The sequence below is a fragment of the Ranitomeya variabilis genome, chromosome 6, assembly GCF_051348905.1.
Source record: "Ranitomeya variabilis isolate aRanVar5 chromosome 6, aRanVar5.hap1, whole genome shotgun sequence".
NCBI classification, from domain to species: domain Eukaryota; kingdom Metazoa; phylum Chordata; class Amphibia; order Anura; family Dendrobatidae; genus Ranitomeya; species Ranitomeya variabilis.
This window is the reverse complement of record NC_135237.1, coordinates 511206303-511231844: the sequence shown is the minus strand read 5'-3', so window position 1 is coordinate 511231844 and position 25542 is coordinate 511206303. Positions and strand designations below refer to the sequence as shown.

General features: G+C 42.6%; 1 long non-coding RNA gene across 1 annotated transcript in view; it reads left to right on the top strand.

Annotated features, from left to right (window-relative positions):
* The first annotated feature begins 3438 nt into the window (after window positions 1-3438).
* Window positions 3439-25542, top strand: part of LOC143781452 (uncharacterized) — a 48087-nt gene continuing 25983 nt past the window's right edge. The window contains exon 1 of the long non-coding RNA XR_013216717.1: window positions 3439-3535. This is a non-coding gene — a long non-coding RNA (uncharacterized LOC143781452). The remainder of the gene's footprint in view (window positions 3536-25542) is intronic.

Sequence of the window (25542 nt, the reverse complement as noted above, 5' to 3'; positions counted from 1 at the left end):
TTGGTGGAGACACTTTTTTCCACTAGCAAAATGGCGGTGATGCCTGCGCAGTAGCATTTATCGCGTTTTGAATTATACTAGTGTGCAGGCCCGGCCGGTGCTGTTTTAAGGAAGACATTTTTTTTCTAAAGAAATTGATATGACTAAGTAAAATAAAAATATGGATATTATAGATCCAATCATGCTACAGTGCAGGTGCCGCTGCCGACACCTGCCTGATGAATGTGATTTTTTTTTTCAAACCATAACATATACAGTATGTAAGATAGGTGGCAGGTCACTGATAGATCAGTGACTTGTCATAAGCCATACAAATGAAAATGTAAGCAGAGCACCACATAAAGCCCCACCCACAGCCCCGCCCACAGCACCACCCACAGGCCGCCCCAGAGCACGAGAATTTCATTAACTGAAAATAAAGATTAAACAACAACCACAAGACAGATTTCATCAACCTAGGTATCATTTTAATCAGAAAAACGGCGCCAACCTGACACTGTCTGTAGGTTATTCAGCACAATCCTGTTGACAGGTTCCCTTTAACTGCCCTGCAAGGGCCCCCTCTCCAGCTGTGGGCCACGGCACAGATGCACCGGCTGCACTGGCAATATGTCCATCCCTGGGTATAATAACAGTACTATAGATCTGGGTATAATTTGGTACATCAAGCTCCATCTGCATACCTCATTCCTCTTTGTAGCTGTCTATAGTTTTTATTCATACTGTACATAGCAAAAAGTTATATGTTATAAATATTTAGGACTTGATCTCATTATTTTTACAGATTTCTGCAAATTCCAACAGACCTCACAGAAAAAAGAAGTGATTAATGCATGTACATCTCTTCTGGTGTATGTAACGTGCCCAATGCCAATGAAAGACAGCCAAATCTCTGTGCAGCCTGATGTGCAGCATAAGCGCAATAACATGACTAGTTCTAATGCTGTTGCTTCTTATTTTCTGCTCTCCAGATGTAGCCTGTGATTCACACAGCTCCGGATCACAACTACAAGTGTCGTTACTGGAGGTGTTAATCATTACAGAAATAGTACGTTGGAAGACATCTGATTAGAGACACTGTGAACCCTATGGCAAAACACAGTGATACTGGTGTTGTTGTGATGTTTCAGATTTATGGATGAAAACATAATGATGAGACATGATTCTCATCTTCCATGACAAGTGATCACACCTAGAACACTCACAGAAGAGAGTATATTCCAGAAATCCCAAAAACTTACTGCAGGCATAGACTTCAACAATGCCGGTATGTCCTAGGTGCACAGCTGCAGAGAATTTTCATTTTCAAAAGAAAGAGACGAGCAGTGCTAGGTAGCCCACTCATCTCTGTGTGATCATCAGTTTAACAAGAGGTTTAGTAATCATTTAAAAGGAATATTTCACTTTGTACGTGCAGTCTGATCTGTGGACTACTCGGTATAGAGAAGAAGCTGAGCAGAATTATATATCGGTTTGTTATATCAGTATTACATGTATTTTATTCATTGAAATCCCTGGCGTTTGAAAGCCATTGCGTCCAGTGGGTGGTCCTACTGGTGATTGACGGCTATTCGTCTGCATGCAGTCGTGTAGGTGTAGACTTGCAGAGATCGGGATGTCATCACGGACAGGAAGCAGATCAAGAGTTAACAGGGAGAAAATGGGTATGGGAGGCAAAGGATATAACGATATGGGTACTGGAGGGGAGAACGGGGTAAACAGGTGTTAGGCAAATGCTCAGAAAGGGGAAAGAAGAGTACAACTTATTAGTCTGTCGGTTTCTTGATTCCAGCGTCTCGGTTTCCAACGATGGTACCGACAACAGCGGCACATGATGTCTCAGGGTTGTTTTTGATAGATGGAGGTCCGGTCCCTCGATGCAGATAGAGAGACTTTGCTACACTAGGCGGGTTCCCGCACCCGCGGTTTCCTCGTACTGGTCTCAGTTCTTTATACGGTACCACCTGAGTGTGGCTCTGCTCCACAGTGCAAGCGGGGAAGGGGTCAGTATGTCCTGACTCAGTCACCGGTACAAGGCTAGGCCGCACGGACACAGCAGTCACAGGTCCCACGTGTGAGTAACCTCCCGGCGCGGGGGTACGTCGGGAGAGTAGCTGTCTGATGTCCGCAAGCAGTGGACACAATTACAGGGATTGCGCTAGGTGGGCCTACGCTTACAAGATGCCCCGCTATAAAGGCTTGCACGTCACCCTGCTGCGCGCTCTGTCTTCCTGCCAGAACTCCTGCCTTTCTCCCACTTGTAGCCCTTTTTATCTCTGACCCGCCCCCTGCTGACAAGTGTAAAGGTCGGTCCAGGCAAGAATGCTCTCCCCCGTGCAACAATGGTGACAGTCCCGACAATTCCGGAACCGGCGCAAGAGTAGTACCCTGGTCCGGTTCATCTTCTTACATAGGGAAGACTGTCAGTCACAGAGTAATATCACCCACTTGTCTCATATGCTGTGAAATATCAGGAATTTAAATGAATAAAAAGCAAGTTTTACTGAAAATTTTCCAACATAAATCTGGTCAGTTCCTCCTGCTCTGTAACATCCTGCCTGAACACCAGGTACCATGCTCAACATGACAGAAGATATCTCTAATAAGATATAGCAGGTGAAATTAGTATTGAACATGTCACTAATTTTCTAAATAAATATATTTCTAAAGGTGCTATTGACATGAAGTTCTCACCAGATGTCGTTAACACCCCATCCAATCCACACAGGCAAAGAAATCAAACCATAGATGTCCATAAATTAAGTTGGAGGCGAATCTGGGGGGGGGGACAGCGGTGGCATGTGCATCGGGCGCAGTGGTCCAAAGTGTTTTCCCCATTGGCTGCATTTTGCCACCCCTCGGACTGGGAGACTAATGTTTTTTGAGCTGGCTGTCAAGCTGATAGCTGACTCACAGAACACGCAGCGCACTGGCTCCCATTGAACAATTGTACTCTTGTCTTTCAGATGTGAGTATAAATGAAGCTCTGACCACTGGGTCAAACCGGTGTTAGCAGCGTGATCAGGTCTGCTGACAGTGTCTGAGAAAATCTGTCCCCTGCAGCTCCCTCGGATCTGCCGGGCTGAGTAGCATACCACTGCTGGCACCAAAATGTGGAGACATGGGGATCAGCAGGTGCTCTAGTCCATTCCCATGAAACCGCATAGGCCAGGGCTCATCCCACCGAACGCCCACTCTACCATTACCATGGGCATAATACTACTCAGACAACACAGGGTGAGGGTAAAACGGCGTGGCAATACTTTACTGCACCAAAACACAGGCACATAATACATAGAACAGTCCCTGCAAAATACCCAAGATGGTGCAAAATTGTAAAGAGCATGTACCATCCAGGAGCATTATAATGACACTGCTATCTTTAAGGGTATCGTGTGGGGGGATGTGCTGCAGAAGACTGGAGAAGATGGAAGTCTCCAGAGATGAGTCGTGGATGAGAAAAGTCATCATGGCGTCTGGACAAGATGAAGAAGAAAAGAAATAGAAGGACTCCAGACATAACGTCTTCTATCAGGTACCTGGATGTATTTTTTTTGTGATACTGACTAATTCTCATATTTTTATTTATGTTGGGAGCATTATAGGAGGTTGTCCAAGTTTGTGATGAGTCTGCAGTCATTCTATGTGACTTCTGAATTCTCACAGTGCGCACTGCACACTGTCAGGATTATCTCATGCCATGCAAACATTAGGTCACGTGCCAACTACAGTAGACATGGGTGGCCTCACTCTATGAAAGTGAATTGAACAAGGCCGGACACGTCTAATTGGAATGTTGCCAGAAGTTTACAGATTGTACACTTGTACAAGGGAGAATCCTAAAAGTGTGCAGTGCATGCGATGTGAGAATTCAGAAGCCAGCAGTCACATAGAGTGACTGAAGACCTTCATCTCAAACCTAGTCACACCCTTTAATTATAAAATGGAGCCCTGTAGCCAATCCTAGCAGTATATAATATACTCAGTGTCAGGATTCAGCTCTACTTGCTGGTTCCAGTAGTCATCACATGGCCACTTCACTAATATGTGACTTTCAATTTTATGATCACATAACAACATGCCTTTCTTCCTGCTTCTTTCCATTTTTCACTGAACATTAAGAGTATTAGGAAGAGAAGCTCGTAGGCACTTGACACAATTGAATGGAAATCTGGAAAATATGTTTAATTTTTCTATATTTAAACTTTTTTTTAATATAGAAACCTAGATTGTGAGTGTGACATGAAAAATATATTTTCTCAGCATTTGCATGATCAGTTGATGTCAAACTCCCTGGAATCCCCATTAATCTATAGAACTTCATTACCGTACCCAGTATTGCAATGTCCACAAAGTACTGCAGGTCAACCTAATGGAGTCCCATTGACTTTTATGGGCTCAGCTACAGTCCCAGGAACATGCACACTCTTATGAAGTGCAGGATAAAGGGGCCATCATCAGCCCATTTGTTTAATTGGAAAATCTATTTACCGAGCTCCATTTTTCTTCTTGAAGGTTTTCAATTTTGTATGAATTTTGAGAAGTTTTGTTTCACAGAAATGAAATACTATACATCACCATTGCTATTTTCTTTTTTTTTCACTTTAATATTATTAAACCACTAGCTGTGTAAAGTGGGACACAGAGGGGGAGAATATTTTCCTTTCCAAGTAACAATCCAATATTTGTGGAATTATTTTTTTTCTAAAATATTCATTAAAATATTATAGGTGTAAATATAATTATTATAATTTACAGTATGTGCTACAAAGTAAGTGAAGAAATAATATGGGCAGATATCGTTAGGCATATTCAATAAACACATTTCCATTAGGCAGAAACTTCCATAGACAAAGGCATGATCGTTAGAAATGCTTGTTGTTTCTAATGTCAGTCATAAAATCTTTGTACACTCTTCAAGCAAAACTTTATTTGTCTTTATAAGTGTAAGGATCTATGTGTAGTACATGTAAAATATATCCATTAAAGTCCCGTTCACCTGATGGAAGCCAATGCCATAAACTGCCCTCATTCCCTTTGTCATTTTGTTCTATAGAAAAGCGTAGTCGACTATGCAGAGAAATCCCACAATAAATTAAATACTGCTCGGCAAACCTAAACATTGGGAGCCATAAGAAATGGGGGTGTATTTAGATTTTTTCAATGGATTTAAAAATGTGTCAAATATATGATCCAGCCTGATCCATTGGGATCAATTGTATTTAGTCTAATTATACACTAATTTTAAGACAGTTTTAGTAAGTTTTCCCCATTACTTCTATAAATAGTGATTGTAACACTTTTCTTATGTATTCTTCACATCATGTATTTTGGAGCAAGTGTCCGAGCTCTAAAGGTAATGTGTAATCAGAAATTACCTATCGTTTAAAAGGAACCTGCCATGTACAGTAGAATAAGGCTATTAACCTACAGATACACCATTCGGCCACCGGTGCTGAGAGCCCCGCTGCCAGGAGGAAATTAACTTTATTCCACCCGGCAGCATTCGGATTTACAGTTATATGGATGGTGCCTTCACGATTCAGCCACCGCTCAGTGTATACAGTAGAGAGCAGCAGATGAAATCGCGCCCCAGACAGTGACTGTCAGCTGGCTTTCTATTAGAACCGCTGTCAGTCAGTGCCAGGGGTGTGGTTATAGCCAACGCTCTCTATACATAGAGCGGTCACTGAAACCATTCAGGCGCTGCCCCTATGAATGAAACTGGAATGCTGCCGGTGGGGAGTAATGTTCATTTCCTCCTGTTAGCAGGGCTCTCACCACCGCACAGTGTCAGAACGCTATTAACCTGCAGATTAACCCTACATCTGCAGGCTAATAGCATTATTCTACATGACATCTTCCCTTTAAAGTAGGTTTTTATGTTAAATAAATTTTAAAACTTTTTGCTTATTTAAAAATAAAGGCCTAATTTATAGATTCACACTTCCTGTTTTTGTACAGAAGACTTTTCAACAGTCTCATCATTAGCGACAGGAATATAATGACAGATAACACCTGTAAATACAGTAGATAACTCAGGATGCGCAATTCACAATAGGATCTGCTATTCACGGCTCACCTCCTTCCACACCCTTCACAGGATTAGAGCAAGCTCAGTTTAGACTTCTAGACAAACAAACAGGGTCTGAGTCAGTACATTTCAGTGAAGAATAGGGTCTACAGGGTAATGTTTCTCCTTATGGAAAGTGACATGGAAGTGTAAGAAGACTTATAGGCCATGCAATATTTCTTTGCAAAATTAAATATCGATTCTTTTGCAAGTCTTGTCACATGACTTAGGATAAAAGACATACCAGAGTCTCAATTTGCAGACATGTGTTTCAGGGTATTTGACCCTCCTCAACGCAAAGCAAGATATATGATTTGGCTGTATGAGAGGCCTCTGACTGGGGTTTAAGGGTTATTGTCTCTCCCTGGGGAGAGTGACATGTTGTAAGGAGACTTATAGGCCATTCAATGCTCCTCTGGGAAATTGCCTTTTAAGGAGGAACAGGACTTTAAAATGGTTGTCTGGTCCAAATTGATAAGTCTGCATGATAAGTCTGCAATCACTCTGTGTGACTGGAGACTTACAGTACAGACCAAAAATTTGGACACACCTTCTCATTTAAAGATTTTTATTTTCATGACTATGAAAATTGTAAATTCACACTGAAGGCATCAAAACTATGAATTAACACATGTAAATTATATACTTAACAAAAAGTGTGAAACAACTGAAAATATGTTTTATATTCCAGGTTCTTCAAAGTAGCCACCTTTTGCTTTATGACTGCTTTGCACTCTCTTAGCATTCTCTTGATGAGCTTCAAGAGGTAGTCACTGGAAATGGTTTTCACTTCACAGGTGTGCCCTGTTAGGTTTAATAAGTGGGATTTCTTGCCTTATAAATGGGGTTGGGACCATCAGATGTGTTAAGCAGAAGTCTGCTGGATACACAGCTGATAATCCTACTGAATAGACTGTTAGAATTTGTATTATGGCAAGACAAAAGCAGCTAAGTTAAGAAAAACGAGTGGCCATCATTACTTTAAGAAATGAAGGTCAGTCAGTCAAAAACAATTGGGAAAACTTTGATTGTGTCCCCAAGTTCAGTTGCAAAAACCATCAAGCGCTACAAAGAAATTGGCTCACATGAGGACCGCCCCAGAAATGGAAGACCAAGAGTCACCTCTGCTTCTGAGGATAAGTTTATCCGAGTTACCAGCCTCAGAAATCGTAGGTTAACAGCAGCTCAGATTAGAGACCAAGTCAATGCCACACAGAGTTCTAGCAGCAGACACATCTCTACAACAACTGTTAAGAGGAGACTTTGTGCAGTAGGCCTTCATGGTAAAATAGCTGCTAGGAAACCACTGCTAAAGACAGGCAACAGCAGAAGAGACTTGTTTGGGCTAAAGAACACAAGAAATGGACATTAGACCAGTGGAAATCTGTGCTTTGGTCTGATGAGTCCAAATTTGAGATCTTTGGTTCCAACCACCTTGTCTTTGTGCAATGCAGAAAAAGTGAACGGATGTACTCTACATGCCTGGTTCCCACCATGAAGCATGGAGGAGGAGGAGGTGTGATGGTGTGGGGGTGCTTTGCTGGTGAAACTGTTGGGGATTTGTTCAAAATTGAAGGCATACTGAACCAGCATGGCTATCTCAGCATCTTGCAGCGGCATGCTATTCCATCCGGTTTGCGTTTAGTTGGACCATCATTTATTTTTCAACAGAACAATGACCCCAAACACACCTCCAGGCTGTGTAAGGGCTATTTGACCAAGAAGGAGAGTGATCGGGTGCTACGCCAGATGACCTGGCCTCCACAGTCACCAGACCTGAACCCAATCAAGATGGTTTGGGGTGAGCTGGACCGCAGAGTGAAGGCAAAAGGGCCAACAAGTGCTAAGCATCTCTGGGAACTCCTTCAAGATTGTTGGAAGACCATTCCCGGTGACTACCTCTTGAATCTCATCAAGAGAATGCCAAGAATGTGCAAAGCAGTCATCAAAGCAAAAGGTGGCTACTTTGAAGAACCTAGAATATAAGACATATTTTCAGTTGTTTCACACTTTTTTGTTAAGTATATAATTCCACATGTGTTAATTCATAGTTTTGATGCCTTCAGTGTGAATTTACAATTTTCATAGTCATGAAAATATAGAAAAATCTTTAAATGAGAAGGTGTCCAAACTTTTGGTCTGTATTGTATGAATCCCCCCAGCGCATGCACTGTGCGCTGCGGGGATTCGCCAGGTTACACACTCCTAGCCAGTGGAAGTGACTTCGCTTCGACACACGAGTACAGGGAAGGCCACGCCCTCAAGTTGACCACAAATCACAAGACGGGGTGCGATCTTGCTCAATACAAGTTATGGAGCAAGGCCATGCCCACTAGACGGGCCTTGGCCACGAGAATGTACAATGCATGCATACTGTACCATTCGGTCCCGGCACAAAATTCTATGAATCCCCACAGCGCACAATGCGTGCACTGGGGGGATTCATATGTCTGCAGTCACACAGAGTGACTGCAGACTAATCAATTTGGACTGGACAACCCCTTTACCTCTAATGCCACCTATTGGAAGCAGCAATCCAAAAAGTCAATATAGACCCTCTAACGAGCCTTGCCATATAACTTAGGATAAAGCCAAACCAGAATCTCAATTTGCAGACACATGTTTCACGGTGTTGCCAGGAGTCTAAATTCAGGCACAGGGATTAGTGTGAAAAATGCAAGATTTTAGACTTTTTTTGAATTGTAATATAACAAAAAAGCAAATATAAAAAAAAATTAATATAAAAACCTGATTTAAACAAGGGATCGTTTTTTGATGACATGTTCCCTTTAAACAGAATTTACTTTGATTGAAATCCAGGTAAAATTGTTCAAAGTGAAATTTAAAGGAGTGAAACCGTAAACCCGGGGAACAAAAATTTCAATTTAATTCTATTTTCATGGAGTTTTAAAAGATCGGGCTTCAAACAGATCGTATGAGTTTTTTACTCGCTAGTTACTAACAGCATGGAGCTCTATTATTGAGCTACTGTGCAGATATTCCCTCTCCCTGTGCAGCAGAATAATTCAGAATGATCTCCATAAAGACACTGAGAATCTATACATGATACCAGCAGTTTTCTTTTTTCTACTTCTATATCCAAAAAAGACCAAAAATTGCTGATAGAAAAGAAAACTGGATTTTTTTTTTTAGATATACTCTACACTATACTTTCTACACAGAAAATGTTTGATTTAAGTATTAATTTCCAATGTATTATCTGAAAATATCGTTTTCTATGGTATTGGTATTTTTATTATTTGTTTAGTTTTATGTTTGTAATATTTAGATAAAAAATCTAAACTTAACTTTATACTATAAACTTCCGATTTTATAGAGTATATTCATCTAAGGAGTACAATGGCATGTACAAGTTTGGACACCCCTAGTCAAAATTACTGTTATTGTGAACAGTTAAAAGGAACCTGTCACCAGGTTTGTCCCATATGAGAAATGGACACCACTTTTCAGACCTTACAGCTGTAATGTGCTTCCCCAATCCGGCCTACAACAAAAGAAAAACACTTTTCATTATACTCACCTGTGAGACAGATGGGTCTGATGGGTGTCACTGGTTTTGGTCCGGCACCCCTCTTCTTCTTTCGATGCCTTCCTCCTTTTGTGCTTTGTGTGGATGACGCATCCACAACATTCCCCGGCATTGTGCTCTTACGCAGACGTACTTCTTTGCCTTGACCAGGCCAGAGTAAAGTACTGCAGTGCACATGCGCTGGGGTTCTTTGAACTTTCACGGCGCATGCGCACTGCAGTACATTGTTCTGTCCTGGTCAGGGCAGAGAAGTATGCCTGCGCAGGAGTGATATGCCGAGGAACACTATGTGGATGACGTAGGATGCATCGAAAGAAGAAGGGAGGCGCCGGGCCAAGACCAGTGACACCAAACAAACCCGACTGTCCTGCAGGTGAGTATAATAAAAGGTGTTTTTCTTTTGCTGGAGGCCGGATTGTGGGCATATATACAGCATATTAGATTGCTGTACATGAGAGTTCTTATCTCATATGATACAAACCTGGTGACAGGTTCCCTTTAAGCAAATTGAAGGTGACATGATCTTTAAAAGGCCTAAAGTTAAAGATAACACATTTCCTTTGTATTTTAGGCGAAAAAAATATTTTTTATATATATTCATCTTTTACTTTGTAAAAATTCTAAAAATGAAAATGGGCCGATGCAAAAGTTTGGCCACTCTTGGAGATTTGTGTGCTCAGTTAACTTTGACCAAGGTTTCAGATGTTCATTAGCCTGTTTGGGTTATGGCTTGTTCGCTATTATCATTAGGAAAGGCGAGGTGATGAAAATTTCCCAGCTTTTTTAAAAAAAAAAACAGCATCCTCTAACCTTGTGCCAAAAATACAGCAGCCATGGGTACTTCTAAGCAGCTGCCTATGACTCTGAAAATAAAAATGGTGGAGGCCCACAAAGCAGGAGAAAAAAAAATAGCAAAGTGGTTTCCACAGTTCGAAATGTAATTAAAAAATGTCAGCTAGCAGGAACAGTGAAGGTCAAGATAAAGTCTGGAAGACCAAGGAAAATTTCAGTGAGATTGCTCGTAGGATTGCTAGAGAGGCAAATCAGGACCCTGCTTGACTGCAAAAGACCTTCAGAAAGATTTAGCAGACTCTGGAGTTGTGGTACATTGGTCTACTGTTTAGAGAGGCCTTCATTTTGGAAACGAGTCCTGTGGACCGATGAGGTTAAATAGAAGTCTTTGGCCACAATGATCAAAGGTATGTGTGAAGAAAAAGGTGCACAGAGTTTCAGTAAAAGAACATCTTGCCAACCATAAAGCATGGGGGTGGATCAATCATGTTTTGGGGTTGTTTTGCAGCCAATGATACAGGGAACATTTCACGGGTGCAGGACAGAAGAAATGATAAGAAACAAAATGGATAACTTTTATTACAAAATTAGTTTAAAAGAGTCAAAATGATGAATATTCCACCACAATAGACACAAGCGACAAGCATTTGTGAAACGCGCGTCGGGTGCGCTTGGGGGGTGAGTCTTCTTTCCTGGGCTTATGTATACTATTATACTTTTACTTTGATTGTCCTCATATTATCTATATGTTATACATTTTTGTTTGCTACTCCATCTTGCCTGGGTATATGTAATTATATATTTTCCTATAGTATGCCTCATTACCATCTCTTTACATTTTGAGGGGTGTTTTTCTTTTTGTCTCACCCACCAACACTTGTAATTTGTGTCTATTGTGTTGGACTTGGAATATTAATCATTGTGTGTCTTTTAAACTAATTTTGCAATAAAAGTTATACGTTGTATTGCTTATTATTATTCCTGCCCTGCACTTTATTATTATTGGTTTCTGCTTTGTGCTAGTGCTTTTGGGACTCATTACTCCATTCTGGGTTATGATACTTGGTTTATATGCAACAAAATAAATAAAATATGAAACATTTGTAGACTTTTGCTACACTTTATGGTAGCAAGGACCCGCAGAAACTCCATGTGCCATCATACGGTGCTTCTGTGAATCAAAAGAAATAAAGGAAGCTATATGCCATAAAATTGCAAAAAATGTTAGGGAAAAAAATAATTAAAAGAATGGATGTATACGATGCTTCTGTGTGACAGAGTATATAGTTTTTGTTACTTTTAGCGTAACAGTAGCCACTCAAACACCCAAAAAATCCTCATACCACATAAGACTTAGATTATAGTGTCAGATTGCCGTATGTTACATGAAATGTTTAGGCTATGTTTATGCTCCATGCTGGGGATAATGCTCAGAAATGCAAGCAGAGACAGATGGAGTGAGCAGACTGGAATAACAGTAGCTTTGCAGCAAAGGCTCTGTGCTGAATAACATCATGAACACATCATGGATAGCATGACACAGATTTTGCAGAAAATCAATGTTATGTACATTATTATTATACATTTGTTATAGCGCCATTTATTCCATGGCGCTTTACATGTGAAAAGGGGGCAAGTATAGACAAATGCAATAAACATGAGCAAAAACAAAGCACTAACAGGTACAGAAGGAGGGAGGACCCTGCCCGCGAGGGCTCACAGTCTACAGGGGATAGGTGATGATACACTAGGAGAGGATAGAGATGGTTGTGTGGCGGTTCAGTAGGTTGAGGATCACTGCAGGCTGTAGGCTTGTCGGAAGAGGTGGGTCTTCAGGTTCTTTTTGACGGTTTCTGTGGTAGGCGAGAGTCTGATGTGTTGGGATAGAGAGTTCCAGAGTATAGGGGAAGCACGGGAGAAGTCTTGGATGTGGTTGTGGGAAGAAGAGATAAGAGGGGAGTAGAGAAGGAGGTCTTGTGAGGATCGAAGGTTGCGTGTAGGTAAGTACCGGGAGACCATGTCACAGATGATGTTCATATTCGGGATGCGGTGCCCAAACAGTAGGTGTTCTGTACGGACCCCAAACTTTACTGTTCATGTTCCTCCATCACTATTTACCATTTCACCGATTTCACAGAAAGTAGAGATGACTGGATAAAATAGAGTGGAATTGAATTCTACACAAATTTTACAAAAATACACACTAGCCAACATGCAGGATTTTTTTTTCTAATTCGCTTACATACGGATTCAGCAAAATGGTGACTCATGGACGCCATTTTCCTGAACTGTAAAAGGCCATTAGAATATAAATATATAAAAAAATGTATACTCACGTCTCTGACCCCTCCACTCCTCACCAACACCAGTCCAGTCCTCACCACCTCTTCGGATCACCATAGGCAGCATTGAAATTCCCAGGCCTCAATAGCTAGGCTGAGCCTTTCAGGTTTGCTAGGTCCTGGAGAGTTTTGCCCCATCGCCCAATAAGTTAGTGACGTACACCGTGATGTCATATATCCCGGCATGGGCTGTGACGTTTGTGGGCAAATTAACAGAACTGTCTGGAGTCAAGCAAGCCTGGAAAGCTCAGCATACAGTGGCATGTAAAAGTTTGGGCACCGATGGTCAAAATTACTGTTATTGTGAACAGTTAGGCAAGCTGATCTCTAAAAGTCCAAAATTAAAGATGTCACATTTCCTTGGTATTTCAGGATATATACAGTACAGACCAAAACTTTGGACACACCTTCTCATTTAAAGATTTTTCTGTATTTTCATGACTATGAAAATTGTACATTCACACTGAAGGCACTATCAGATTCAGAAGTACTGGGACCCTCACCTCCCCAAGTGCCAAACATTAGGGCCTTGATGACTACCTCCTGAAACTGAAGGAAGGTCCCTGCAGATCGGAACAGCACAGAAGCATTGTACATTGCCATCTGTACAATGTGCAAGGTCAATTTTTTGTACCATACTTTGGCTTTTCGCATGGCACTGTATGGTTGGAGGACCTGATCTGAGAGATCCACACTCCCATGTACCGATTGTTTAGAAATTATTGGACTCTGTGCTGCGATTGGCTGCTGTGGGCAGAGATGATTTTCTTAACCCAGCTTCCAAAGAGTGTGGTGGTGTTCATAGCATCCATTCACAGCATATCTTTCATTTTACCTCAGCAGTATAAGAAATGAAAGCTGCTCTGTGATTGTGTGTTATAGGCAGTAAAGACTGATTTTTTTTTTTGTCACAGTTCATAACAGTGTGGTTGTGTCCGTAGCAACCAATCAGAGCACGGCTTTCATTTTACCTCAGCAGTATATGAACTGAAAGCTGCACTGTGATTGGTTGCTATGGGAAAGCAAAGTCAGATTTTCTTTTAGACAGAATTCATGAGTGTGATGGTGTGCTTACCATGATTCCTTTCAGTATTTAGTGGTTGTGGTGGATTAAGCTTCTTTGTCACACAATGTGATTGAAATGGCTACAAGGCGTGTCGTAATTTACTTGACAACTGTTGCTACAGTTGCGGTCGTTTTGTAGTGAAGAAACAATGAAGAAACACTACGGACTTCATTAGAAAAGTGTATTATGTGGGCTCCCCGTATAGCATGTTCTGATTGTGTAGAAGAACTACAACAGTGCTCTATATAGGGAAGATCAAGCTTTCCTTTTGGCGCACCTATGATCTGGAGGGAACCGCAAAATCATAGTGATGACGGTTACATTTGTACATGCAACATGGAGGGATTCAACCCTAAAAATAATAAGGAAATTATATACCTGGACCTCCCATCACTGTGATTCGCCCTGTGCCTTATGGTCCAGGAATACCTGTCCCTTCACCTGCGGAGAAACTTGAAGATACACCTGATTCAAAAGAATCAGAACATGAATAGCAGGCTTCTGAAGAAGACTTTCACACTAGTCCTAACGAGGCGCAGCTATTTAGTCAGGGACTTGGACCTTCCAAAACGTTCTGCAGAACATTTAGGCTCTAGACTAAGGAAAAGAACCTGCTAGCTCCTGGTACCTGTTTTTCATGGTGACGTTGCTGGGTTAATGCAAAAATGTAACATTAAGTACAATATGAGTGAGTGGAGACTTTTTATTGATTTATCCAAAAAAGTCTGAAAGCTGTGCTACTACACAATAGCAGCAAGTATGATTTAGTGTCTGTGGGGCATTCTGTGCACTTGAAGGAAAGCTATGAGAATTTAGACTTTATTCTCAAGAAACTTAACTTAGAGAATTTAGGATGGTCAATATGTGGTGATCTGAAAGTTCTATCTTTGCTCCTTGGGCAGCAAGGAAAATACACAAAGTACCCAAGCTTTTTGTGTGAATGGGATAGCTGAGATAGGACTCGTCACTGGAGCCAAAAAAAGTTGACAAACGAGAACATCTTTGCAACCTGGACTCAAGAACATAGTTGCGGAAAGTGTAGTTTGTCTCACTAAAGTTCTCCTTCCACCACTCCACAGTAAGCTTGGACTGACGAAGCAGTTTGTGGAAGCTCTACTGAAAGGAGGATAGACGGAAAGAAGGCATTTTTTGTGGGTCCTGATATTTGAAAACTCATGAAGGATGACATGTTCGAAACAAAAATTAAATCTGTTGAGAAAAGGGCTTGGGATTTTTTTTAAAGAAGTCATGAAGAAATATCTAGGTAACAATAAAGATTCAAAATTGAAGTCCATTGTGGAGAACACGCTGAAATGTTTCAAAGCCTTGGTGTTACAGGGGGTATATTCCATGTATTAATTCTTAATGCCAGGGTTGACTATCAATAATCAATATCCGTCTAATACCTCACCTGTTTCATACTCAGGTTCCTTTGCAATATAATACAGTATATGAACGGCCGCAACTAACAGACAAAACCGTGTATCAATAAAGGATATTTATTACGTACGAGTATACAGTTATTTTACTGTTAAATTACCACACTAATACAGTATCCAATAAAAACACACAATACTAATATACAATTAAACCCACAACTTAACTATATTTCCCACCCACGTTACCTAAAAACCACACACACGATAATTACAGCCCATGCGGATATCACTTGCTATCCCTACAGAGATTAAGGAATTAATAGCTGTGATACTTAGCCATGCTGAGGCTGCTTGATCCTAGGGAGGATCCTAGGGAGGATCATAAGGGAGGATATTATCGAAGGGAATGAGGATGTCAAGTTCATATGGGTCGAAATACATGGAGGCAAAAATAGTAACAAAATTCTCATTGAGGTCTGTTACAAACCCCCAAATATAACAGAAATCATGGAAAGTCTACTACTAAGGCAGATAGATGAAGCTGCAACCCATAATGAGGTCCTAGTTATGGGGGACTTTAACTACCCGGATATTAACTGGGAAACAGACCTGCGAAACCCATAAAGGCAACAGGTTTCTGCTAATAACCAAGAAAAATTATCTTTCACAATTGGTGCAGAATCCAACACGACGAGCAGCACTTTTAGACCTAATACTATCTAGTAGACGTATCAGAATAACAAATCTGCAGGTCGTCGGGCATCTAGGAAATAGCGACCACAATATTGTACAGTTTCACTTGTCTTTCGTTAAGGGGGTTTGTCAGGGAGTCACAAAAACACTGAACTTTAGGAAGGCAAAGTTTGACCAGCTTAGAGATGCCCTTAATTTGGTTGACTGGGACAATGTCCTCAGAAATAAGAATACAGATAATAAATGGGAAATGTTTAAGAACATCCTAAATAGGCACTGAAAGCGGTTGTGGGAATAAAAGGACAAGAAATAGGAAAAACCTAATATGGCTTAACAAAGAAGTAAGAGGGGCAATTAACAGTAAAAAAGAAAGCATTTAAACTATGAAAGCAGGATGTCACCATTGAAGCTCTAAAAAACTATAGGGAGAAAAATACTTTATCTAAAAAACTACTTAAAGCTGCCAAAAAGGAAACAGAGAAGCACATTGCTAAGGAGAGTAAAACTAATCCCAAACTGTTCTTCAACTATATCAATAGTAAAAGAATCAAAAGTGAAAGTGTAGGCCCCTTAAAAAAATTGTAAGGAAAGAATGGTTGTAGATGAGAAGGAAAAAGCTAACATATTAAACACCTTCTTCTCCACGGTATTCATGGTGGAAAATAAAATGCTAGGTGAAATGCCGAGAGACAAAGAAACCCCTATATTAAGGGTCAGCAATCTAACCCAAGAAGAGGTGCGAAACTGGCTAAATAAGATTAATAATACGGTAATAATAATAACAATAATTTTATTTCTATAGCACCAACATATTCCGCAGCACTTTACATTTTAGAGGGGACTTTTACAGACAATAGACATTGCAGCATAACAATAAACACAGATCAAAACAGATACCAAGAGGAATAAGGGCCCTGCTCGCAAGCTTACAATGAGGAAAAAGGGGAGACCCCAAAGGTCCATGGTAACAATTGCTTTCGTTGTTCGGACCAACCATAGTGTAATAATCGGATGTTCATGTAATGCTGCATGAACCAGTTATTGGCCTATGTAAGTACAGACACAGAGGGCTATAAATCCATAAAGCATGTGAGAACATGAAGCGATTAAAATAGATAAATCTCCGGGTCCGGATGGCATACACCCACGACTACTAAAAGAACTAAGTAATGTAATAGATAAACCATTATTTCTCTTTTTTAGGGACTCTATAGCGACAGGGTCTGTTCCACAGGACTAGCGCATAGCAAATGTGGTACCAATATTCAAAAAGGGCTCTAAAAGTGAACCTGGAAATTATAGGCCAGTAGGTCTAACCTCTATTGTTGGTAAAATATTTGAAGGGTTTCTGAGGGATGTTATTCTGGATTATCTCAATGAGAATAACTGTTTAACTCAATATCAGCATGGGTTTATGATGAATCGCTCCTGTCAAATCAATCTAATCAGTTTTTATGAAGAGGTAAGCTATAGGCTGGACCACGGTGAGTCATTGGACGTGGTATATCTTGATTTTTCCAAAGCGTTTGATACCGTGCCACACAAGAGGTTGGAGCACAAAATGAGAATGCTTGGTCTGGGTGAAAATGTGTGTAAATTGGTAAGTGACTGGCTTAGTGATAGAAAGCAGAGGGTGGTTATAAATGGTATATTCTCTAATTGGGTCGCTGTGACCAGTGCGGTACCGCAGGGTCAGTATTGGGACCTATTCTCTTCAACATATTTATTAATAATCTGGTAGAAGGTTTACACAGTAAAATATCAATATTTGCAGATGATACAAAGCTATGTAAAGCAGTCAATACAAGAGAAGATAGTATTCTGCCACAGATGGATCTGGATAATTTGGAAACTTGGGCTGAAAGATGGTAGATGCAGTTTAACAATGATAATTGTAAGGTTATACATGTAGCGCCCCCACTGCCGCAGGGCCGAGTGTCATGATTCTCAATGGCGAGAGAACATAGCCCAGCATATATAAGAACTAGCTCTTGGAAGATGGAATCTAAACTGACCATGAACTAAACCTGCCGCACAATTAACAGTGGCCGGGTAGCGTGCCTACGTTTTATCCCTAGACGCCCAGCGCCAGCCGGAGGACTAACTAATCCTAGCAGAGGAAAATACAGTCCTGGCTCACCTCTAGAGAAATTTCCCCAAAAGGCAGACAGAGGCCCCCACATATATTGGCGGTGATTTTAGATGAAATGACCAACGTAGTATGAAAATAGGTTTAGCAAAATCGAGGTCCGCTTACTAGATAGCAGGAAGACAGAAAGGGCACTTTCATGGTCAGCTGAAAACCCTATCAAAACACCATCCAGAAATTACTTTAAGACTCTAGTATTAACTCATAACACCAGAGTGGCAATTTCAGATCACAAGAGCTTTCCAGACACAGTAACGAAACAGCAGCTGTGAACTGGAACAAAATGCAAAAACAAACAAGGACGAAAGTCCAACTTAGCTGGGAGTTGTCTAGTAGCAGGAACATGCAAAGAAAGGCTTCTGATTACATTGTTGACCGGCATGAAACTGACAGAGGAGCAAGGTTATATAGAGACTCCCACATCCTGATGGGAACAGGTGAACAGAGAGGATGATGCACACAAGTTCAATTCCACCAGTGGCCACCGGGGGAGCCCAGAATCCAATTTCACAACAGTACCCCCCCCTCAAGGAGGGGGCACCGAACCCTCACCAGAACCACCAGGGCGATCAGGATGAGCCCTATGAAAGGCACGGACAAGATCGGAGGCATGAACATCAGAGGCAGTCACCCAAGAATTATCCTCCTGACCGTATCCCTTCCATTTGACCAGATACTGGAGTTTCCGTCTGGAAACACGGGAGTCTAAGATCTTTTCCACAACGTACTCCAACTCACCCTCAACCAACACCGGAGCAGGAGGCTCAACGGAAGGCACAACCGGTACCTCATACCTGCGCAATAATGACCGATGAAAAACATTATGAATAGAAAAAGATGCAGGGAGGTCCAAACGGAAGGACACAGGGTTAAGAATCTCCAATATCTTGTACGGGCCGATGAACCGAGGCTTAAACTTAGGAGAAGAAACCCTCATAGGGACAAAACGAGAAGACAACCACACCAAGTCCCCAACACAAAGCCGAGGACCAACACGACGACGGCGGTTGGCAAAAAGCTGAGTCTTCTCCTGGGACAACTTCAAATTGTCCACTACCTGCCCCCAAATCTGATGCAACCTCTCCACCACAGCATCCACTCCAGGACAATCCGAAGATTCCACCTGACCGGAGGAAAATCGAGGATGAAACCCCGAATTACAGAAAAACGGGGACACCAAGGTGGCAGAGCTGGCCCGATTATTGAGGGCGAACTCCGCCAATGGCAAAAAAGCAACCCAATCATCCTGATCCGCAGACACAAAACACCTCAAATATGTCTCCAAGGTCTGATTAGTCCGCTCGGTCTGGCCATTAGTCTGAGGATGGAAAGCAGACGAAAAAGACAAATCTATGCCCATCCTAGCACAGAATGCCCGCCAAAATCTAGACACGAATTGGGTCCCTCTGTCAGAAACGATATTCTCCGGAATACCATGCAAACGAACAACATTTTGAAAAAACAGAGGAACCAACTCGGAAGAAGAAGGCAACTTAGGCAAGGGAACCAAATGGACCATCTTAGAGAAACGGTCACACACCACCCAGATGACAGACATCTTCTGAGAAACAGGCAGATCCGAAATAAAATCCATCGAGATGTGCGTCCAAGGCCTCTTCGGAATAGGCAAGGGCAACAACAATCCACTAGCCCGAGAACAACAAGGCTTGGCCCGAGCACAAACGTCACAAGACTGCACAAAGCCTCGCACATCTCGTGACAGGGAAGGCCACCAGAAGGACCTTGCCACCAAATCCCTGGTACCAAAGATTCCAGGATGACCTGCCAACGCAGAAGAATGAACCTCAGAGATGACTCTACTGGTCCAATCATCAGGAACAAACAGTCTACCAGGTGGGCAACGATTCGGTCTATCCGCCTGAAACTCCTGCAAGGCCCGCCGCAGGTCTGGAGAAACGGCAGACAATATCACTCCATCCTTAAGGATACCTGTGGGCTCAGAATTACCAGGGGAGTCAGGCTCAAAACTCCTAGAAAGGGCATCCGCCTTAACATTCTTAGAACCCGGTAGGTATGACACCACAAAATTAAACCGAGAGAAAAACAACGACCAGCGCGCCTGTCTAGGATTCAGGCGCCTGGCAGACTCAAGGTCAATTAAATTTTTGTGGTCAGTCAATACCACCACCTGATGTCTGGCCCCCTCAAGCCAGTGACGCCACTCCTCAAAAGCCCACTTCATGGCCAAAAGCTCCCGATTCCCAATATCATAATTCCGCTCGGCGGGCGAAAATTTACGGGAAAAAAAAGCACAAGGTCTCATCACGGGGCAGTCGGAACTTCTCTGCGACAACACCGCCCCAGCTCCGATTTCAGAAGCGTCGACCTCAACCTGAAAAGGAAGAGCAACATCAGGCTGACGCAACACAGGGGCGGAAGAAAAGCGGCGCTTAAGCCCTCGAAAGGCCTCCACAGCATCAGGGGACCAATCAGCAACATCAGCACCCTTCTTAGTCAAATCACTCAATGGTTTAACAACATCAGAAAAACCAGCAATAAATCGACGATAAAAGTTAGCAAAGCCCAAAAATTTCTGAAGACTCTTAAGAGAAGAGGGTTGCGTCCAATCACAAATAGCCTGAACCTTGACAGGATCCATCTCGATGGAAGAGGGGGAAAAAATGTATCCCAAGAAGGAAATCTTTTGAACCCCAAAAACGCACTTAGAACCCTTCACACACAAGGAATTAGACCGCAAAACCTGAAAAACCCTCCTGACCTGCTGGACATGAGAGTCCCAGTCATCCGAAAAAATCAGAATATCATCCAGATACACAATCATAAATTTATCCAAATAATCGCGGAAAATGTCATGCATAAAGGACTGGAAGACTGAAGGGGCATTTGAAAGACCAAAAGGCATCACCAAATACTCAAAGTGGCCCTCGGGCGTATTAAATGCGGTTTTCCACTCATCCCCCTGCTTGATTCGCACCAAATTATACGCCCCACGGAGATCAATCTTAGAGAACCACTTGGCCCCCTTTATACGAGCAAACAAATCAGTCAGCAGTGGTAACGGATATTGATATTTAACCGTGATTTTATTCAAAAGCCGATAATCAATACACGGCCTCAAAGAGCCATCTTTCTTAGACACAAAGAAAAAACCGGCTCCTAAGGGAGATGACGAAGGACGAATATGTCCCTTTTCCAAGGACTCCTTTATATATTCTCGCATAGCAGCGTGTTCAGGCACAGACAGATTAAATAAACGACCCTTAGGGTATTTACTACCCGGGATCAAATCTATGGCACAATCGCACTCCCGGTGCGGAGGTAGTGAACCAAGCTTGGGTTCTTCAAAAACGTCACGATAGTCAGACAAGAATTCAGGAATCTCAGAGGGAATAGATGATGAAATGGAAACCAAAGGTACGTCCCCATGAGTCCCTTTACATCCCCAGCTTAACACAGACATAGCTTTCCAGTCGAGGACTGGGTTATGAGATTGCAGCCATGGCAATCCTAGCACCAAAACATCATGTAGATTATACAGCACCAGAAAGCGAATAATCTCCTGGTGATCCGGATTAATACGCATAGTTACTTGTGTCCAGTATTGTGGTTTATTACTAGCCAATGGGGTGGAGTCAATCCCCTTCAGAGGTATAGGAGCTTCCAAAGGCTCCAAATCATACCCACAGCGTTTGGCAAAGGACCAATCCATAAGACTCAAAGCGGCGCCAGAGTCGACATAGGCGTCCGCGGTAATAGATGATAAAGAACAAATCAGGGTCACAGATAGAATAAACTTAGACTGTAAAGTGCTAATTGAAACAGACTTGTCAAGCTTCTTAGTACGCTTAGAGCATGCTGATATAACATGAGTTGAATCACCACAATAGAAGCACAACCCATTTTTTCGTCTAAAATTCTGCCGCTCGCTTCTGGACAGAATTCTATCACATTGCATATTTTCTGGCGTCTTCTCAGTAGACACCGCCAAATGGTGCACAGGTTTGCGCTCCCGCAGACGCCTATCGATCTGAATAGCCATTGTCATGGACTCATTCAGACCCGCAGGCACAGGGAACCCCACCATAACATCCTTAATGGCATCAGAGAGACCTTCTCTGAAAATCGCCGCCAGGGCGCACTCATTCCACTGAGTAAGCACAGACCATTTACGGAATTTTTGGCAGTATATTTCAGCTTCATCTTGCCCCTGAGATAGGGACATCAAAGCTTTTTCCGCCTGAAGCTCTAAATGAGGTTCCTCATAAAGCAACCCCAAGGCCAGAAAAAACGCATCCACATTGAGCAACGCAGGATCCCCTGGTGTCAATGCAAAAGCCCAATCTTGAGGGTCGCCCCGGAGCAAGGAAATTACAATCCTGACCTGCTGTGCAGGATCTCCGGCAGAGCGAGACTTCAGGGACAAAAACAATTTGCAATTATTTTTAAAATTTTGAAAGCAAGATCTATTCCCTGAAAAAAATTCAGGCAAAGGAATTCTAGGTTCAGACATAGGTGCATGAACAACAAAATCTTGCAAATTTTGTACCTTCGTGGCGAGATTATTCAAACCTGTAGCTACACTCTGAAGATCCATTTCAAACAGGTGAACACAGAGCCATTCAAGGATTAGAAGGAGAGAAAGAGAGGAAGGCTGCAGTATAGGCAGACTAGCAAGTGATTCAATTATGAGCACACTCAGAACTAGAGAAAAAAAAAAAAATTTTCAGCAGACTTCTTTTTTCTCTCCTTTCTCAGCCAATAATTTAACCCTTTTTGGCCGGTCAAACTGTCATGATTCTCAATGGCGAGAGAACATAGCCCAGCATATATAAGAACTAGCTCTTGGAAGATGGAATCTAAACTGACCATGAACTAAACCTGCCGCACAATTAACAGTGGCCGGGTAGCGTGCCTACGTTTTATCCCTAGACGCCCAGCGCCAGCCGGAGGACTAACTAATCCTAGCAGAGGAAAATACAGTCCTGGCTCACCTCTAGAGAAATTTCCCCAAAAGGCAGACAGAGGCCCCCACATATATTGGCGGTGATTTTAGATGAAATGACAAACGTAGTATGAAAATAGGTTTAGCAAAATCGAGGTCCGCTTACTAGATAGCAGGAAGACAGAAAGGGCACTTTCATGGTCAGCTGAAAACCCTATCAAAACACCATCCAGAAATTACTTTAAGACTCTAGTATTAACTCATAACACCAGAGTGGCAATTTCAGATCACAAGAGCTTTCCAGACACAGTAACGAAACAGCAGCTGTGAACTGGAACAAAATGCAAAAACAAACAAGGACGAAAGTCCAACTTAGCTGGGAGTTGTCTAGTAGCAGGAACATGCAAAGAAAGGCTTCTGATTACATTGTTGACCGGCATGAAACTGACAGAGGAGCAAGGTTATATAGAGACTCCCACATCCTGATGGGAACAGGTGAACAGAGAGGATGATGCACACAAGTTCAATTCCACCAGTGGCCACCGGGGGAGCCCAGAATCCAATTTCACAACAGCCGAGGGGTACCCGGTACCAGGCCTGTGAGTCTCTGCTCTGGGGTTGTCACGGTGGCTAGGCCCGGTCCGTGACCCTGCTGAGGGGCGTACAGTAATCAATGTAGGTGGTAGTGTTGTAACGGTGCAGTTGTGGGGTGCAGGTCGCGGTAAATAACGAGGACACCAGGTTGCAGTCTCTTTACCTCTTTACTGGAGATCTCTGAGTCCTCAGTCCAGAATACGGTTCACCAGGCTGCGCAAGTCCGGCCGGTCCAATGGCACCTCCAGAGTTCACTTCACAGGTGGAAATCGGTGCCTTCCTTCTTAGCGCTATGTGTTGTAGTCCTTCCCTGCTGTGCTTACGGAAAGTACCCCACAACCGTTGTGTCTGTTTCTTAAGTTCCCTCACAACTCGATTAAATGATGTTCTTCTAATCTTCCGTCCCTTCCTGATGTTACAGTTAGAACGGCACCCGTTTGTCGGATAGGCCTGGAGTTCTTCCGGGACCCTAGAGACGCCCCTCTCCCGCAATTGCCTCCCAAGACTTCATAGGTGATATGTGTTAGACAGCCCGCCTTAAACTGACTGTCCTGCCGCTGTTTAGAGTATTGCTTGAAGCTGAATGTTATAATACTCCCTCGGCGTTCCGGCCACCGGTAGTGCGCCTCAGTAGGGTGTTGCTACGGTCTTACAGCACGACCCCTACTGGAATTCTCCTATTGCTTGATCTCGTTTCTCACTCAGCACAATCTATCTCGCTTCTAGTCCTTTCTTGGGTCCCGCCGCTTCCCGGAGCTGGCGCGGACCCGTTACGTTCTTTCAAATGCCAAGCCTCTGTCAGGATCCCACCCCTGACAGAGACCCTACTGTCTCTTTCTCCACAACACCCTCTGCCACTAGGTGTTGCTTCGTCCAATCCAGTCAGCTTTCTGATCTAACTTCCTGCCTGACCCCCAGTTTACCCACTATGGTGGGGAGTGGCCTAATGAATAGCACCCTTAGCTCCCCCCGGAGGCCCGGCTGTGAAATGTATTGGTGTCTGTGATACCTGATCAGATGAACTCCTTCAGTGCCATCGGACGCACCATGGCTCCCCATAGTGGCGGAGCCACAGTACTGCAACGACCAGGACTCTGGGGCGCTGCACTCCCCCCTGGTTAAACACAGTACTCCGGGACTGGGAAGAAAACAACAATACAAGTTAGCAAAAAGACATACAATTTTGTTGAGTGCAAATAACAATATGTATACTTGAACAGGCTTCCCTTTATGGGAGGTAAGGACACTTGAACGTTACAAACATGGCAACAATATCATAGCAACATGCTATAATTAACTTTTCTTACCCAACCGGGTATTCTACTAAGTGCAAACATTATTGAACAATAATTTAACTTTGCCTTTAAGGACATACACTCTTCATCCACTAAAGACCTTCCTATAATCACATTATAAGGCACTTTAACTTTTTCATTCTCCTACTTTGGATCTGCAGGACCGCCTGTCCTATCGGCACCAGACCTACTGCCTCTCCTTTCTGTTACAGGACCGCCCCGTTCAGCCAGGGCCTACTGCCTTTTCAACTACTATACACGGTATAGAACATAACATACTTTCAGTTTTAGAAACACTGAGCCATATACGTATAGCTCCTAGGAGGACTCACTACCTAACCCCTACGGGTTCACTTTCTGTCCTCTGTAACACATTACTAACTCTTTCTTAACTTTCTATGGAGGACTCAGGGTTTACCTTCTATCCCCATTTCTTATCAACATTATCAACTATCTTCTTAGATCATCAACCTTCATTAATACTTTCTTACTTCCGACTATGCAGGACACTCTGTCTACCCCTAGGGGCCTACTGCATCTTCCTTCTGTCTCTCAATCTTTCTTCTAAGGAACATCATCAGCATTTCTTTACAGTTAACCAATTAGATACATATAACTTTTACATGTAAGCATCATCATTGCTATCTATCAGTCTTAAAGCAATACCATTTCTCTAAGTGCAACA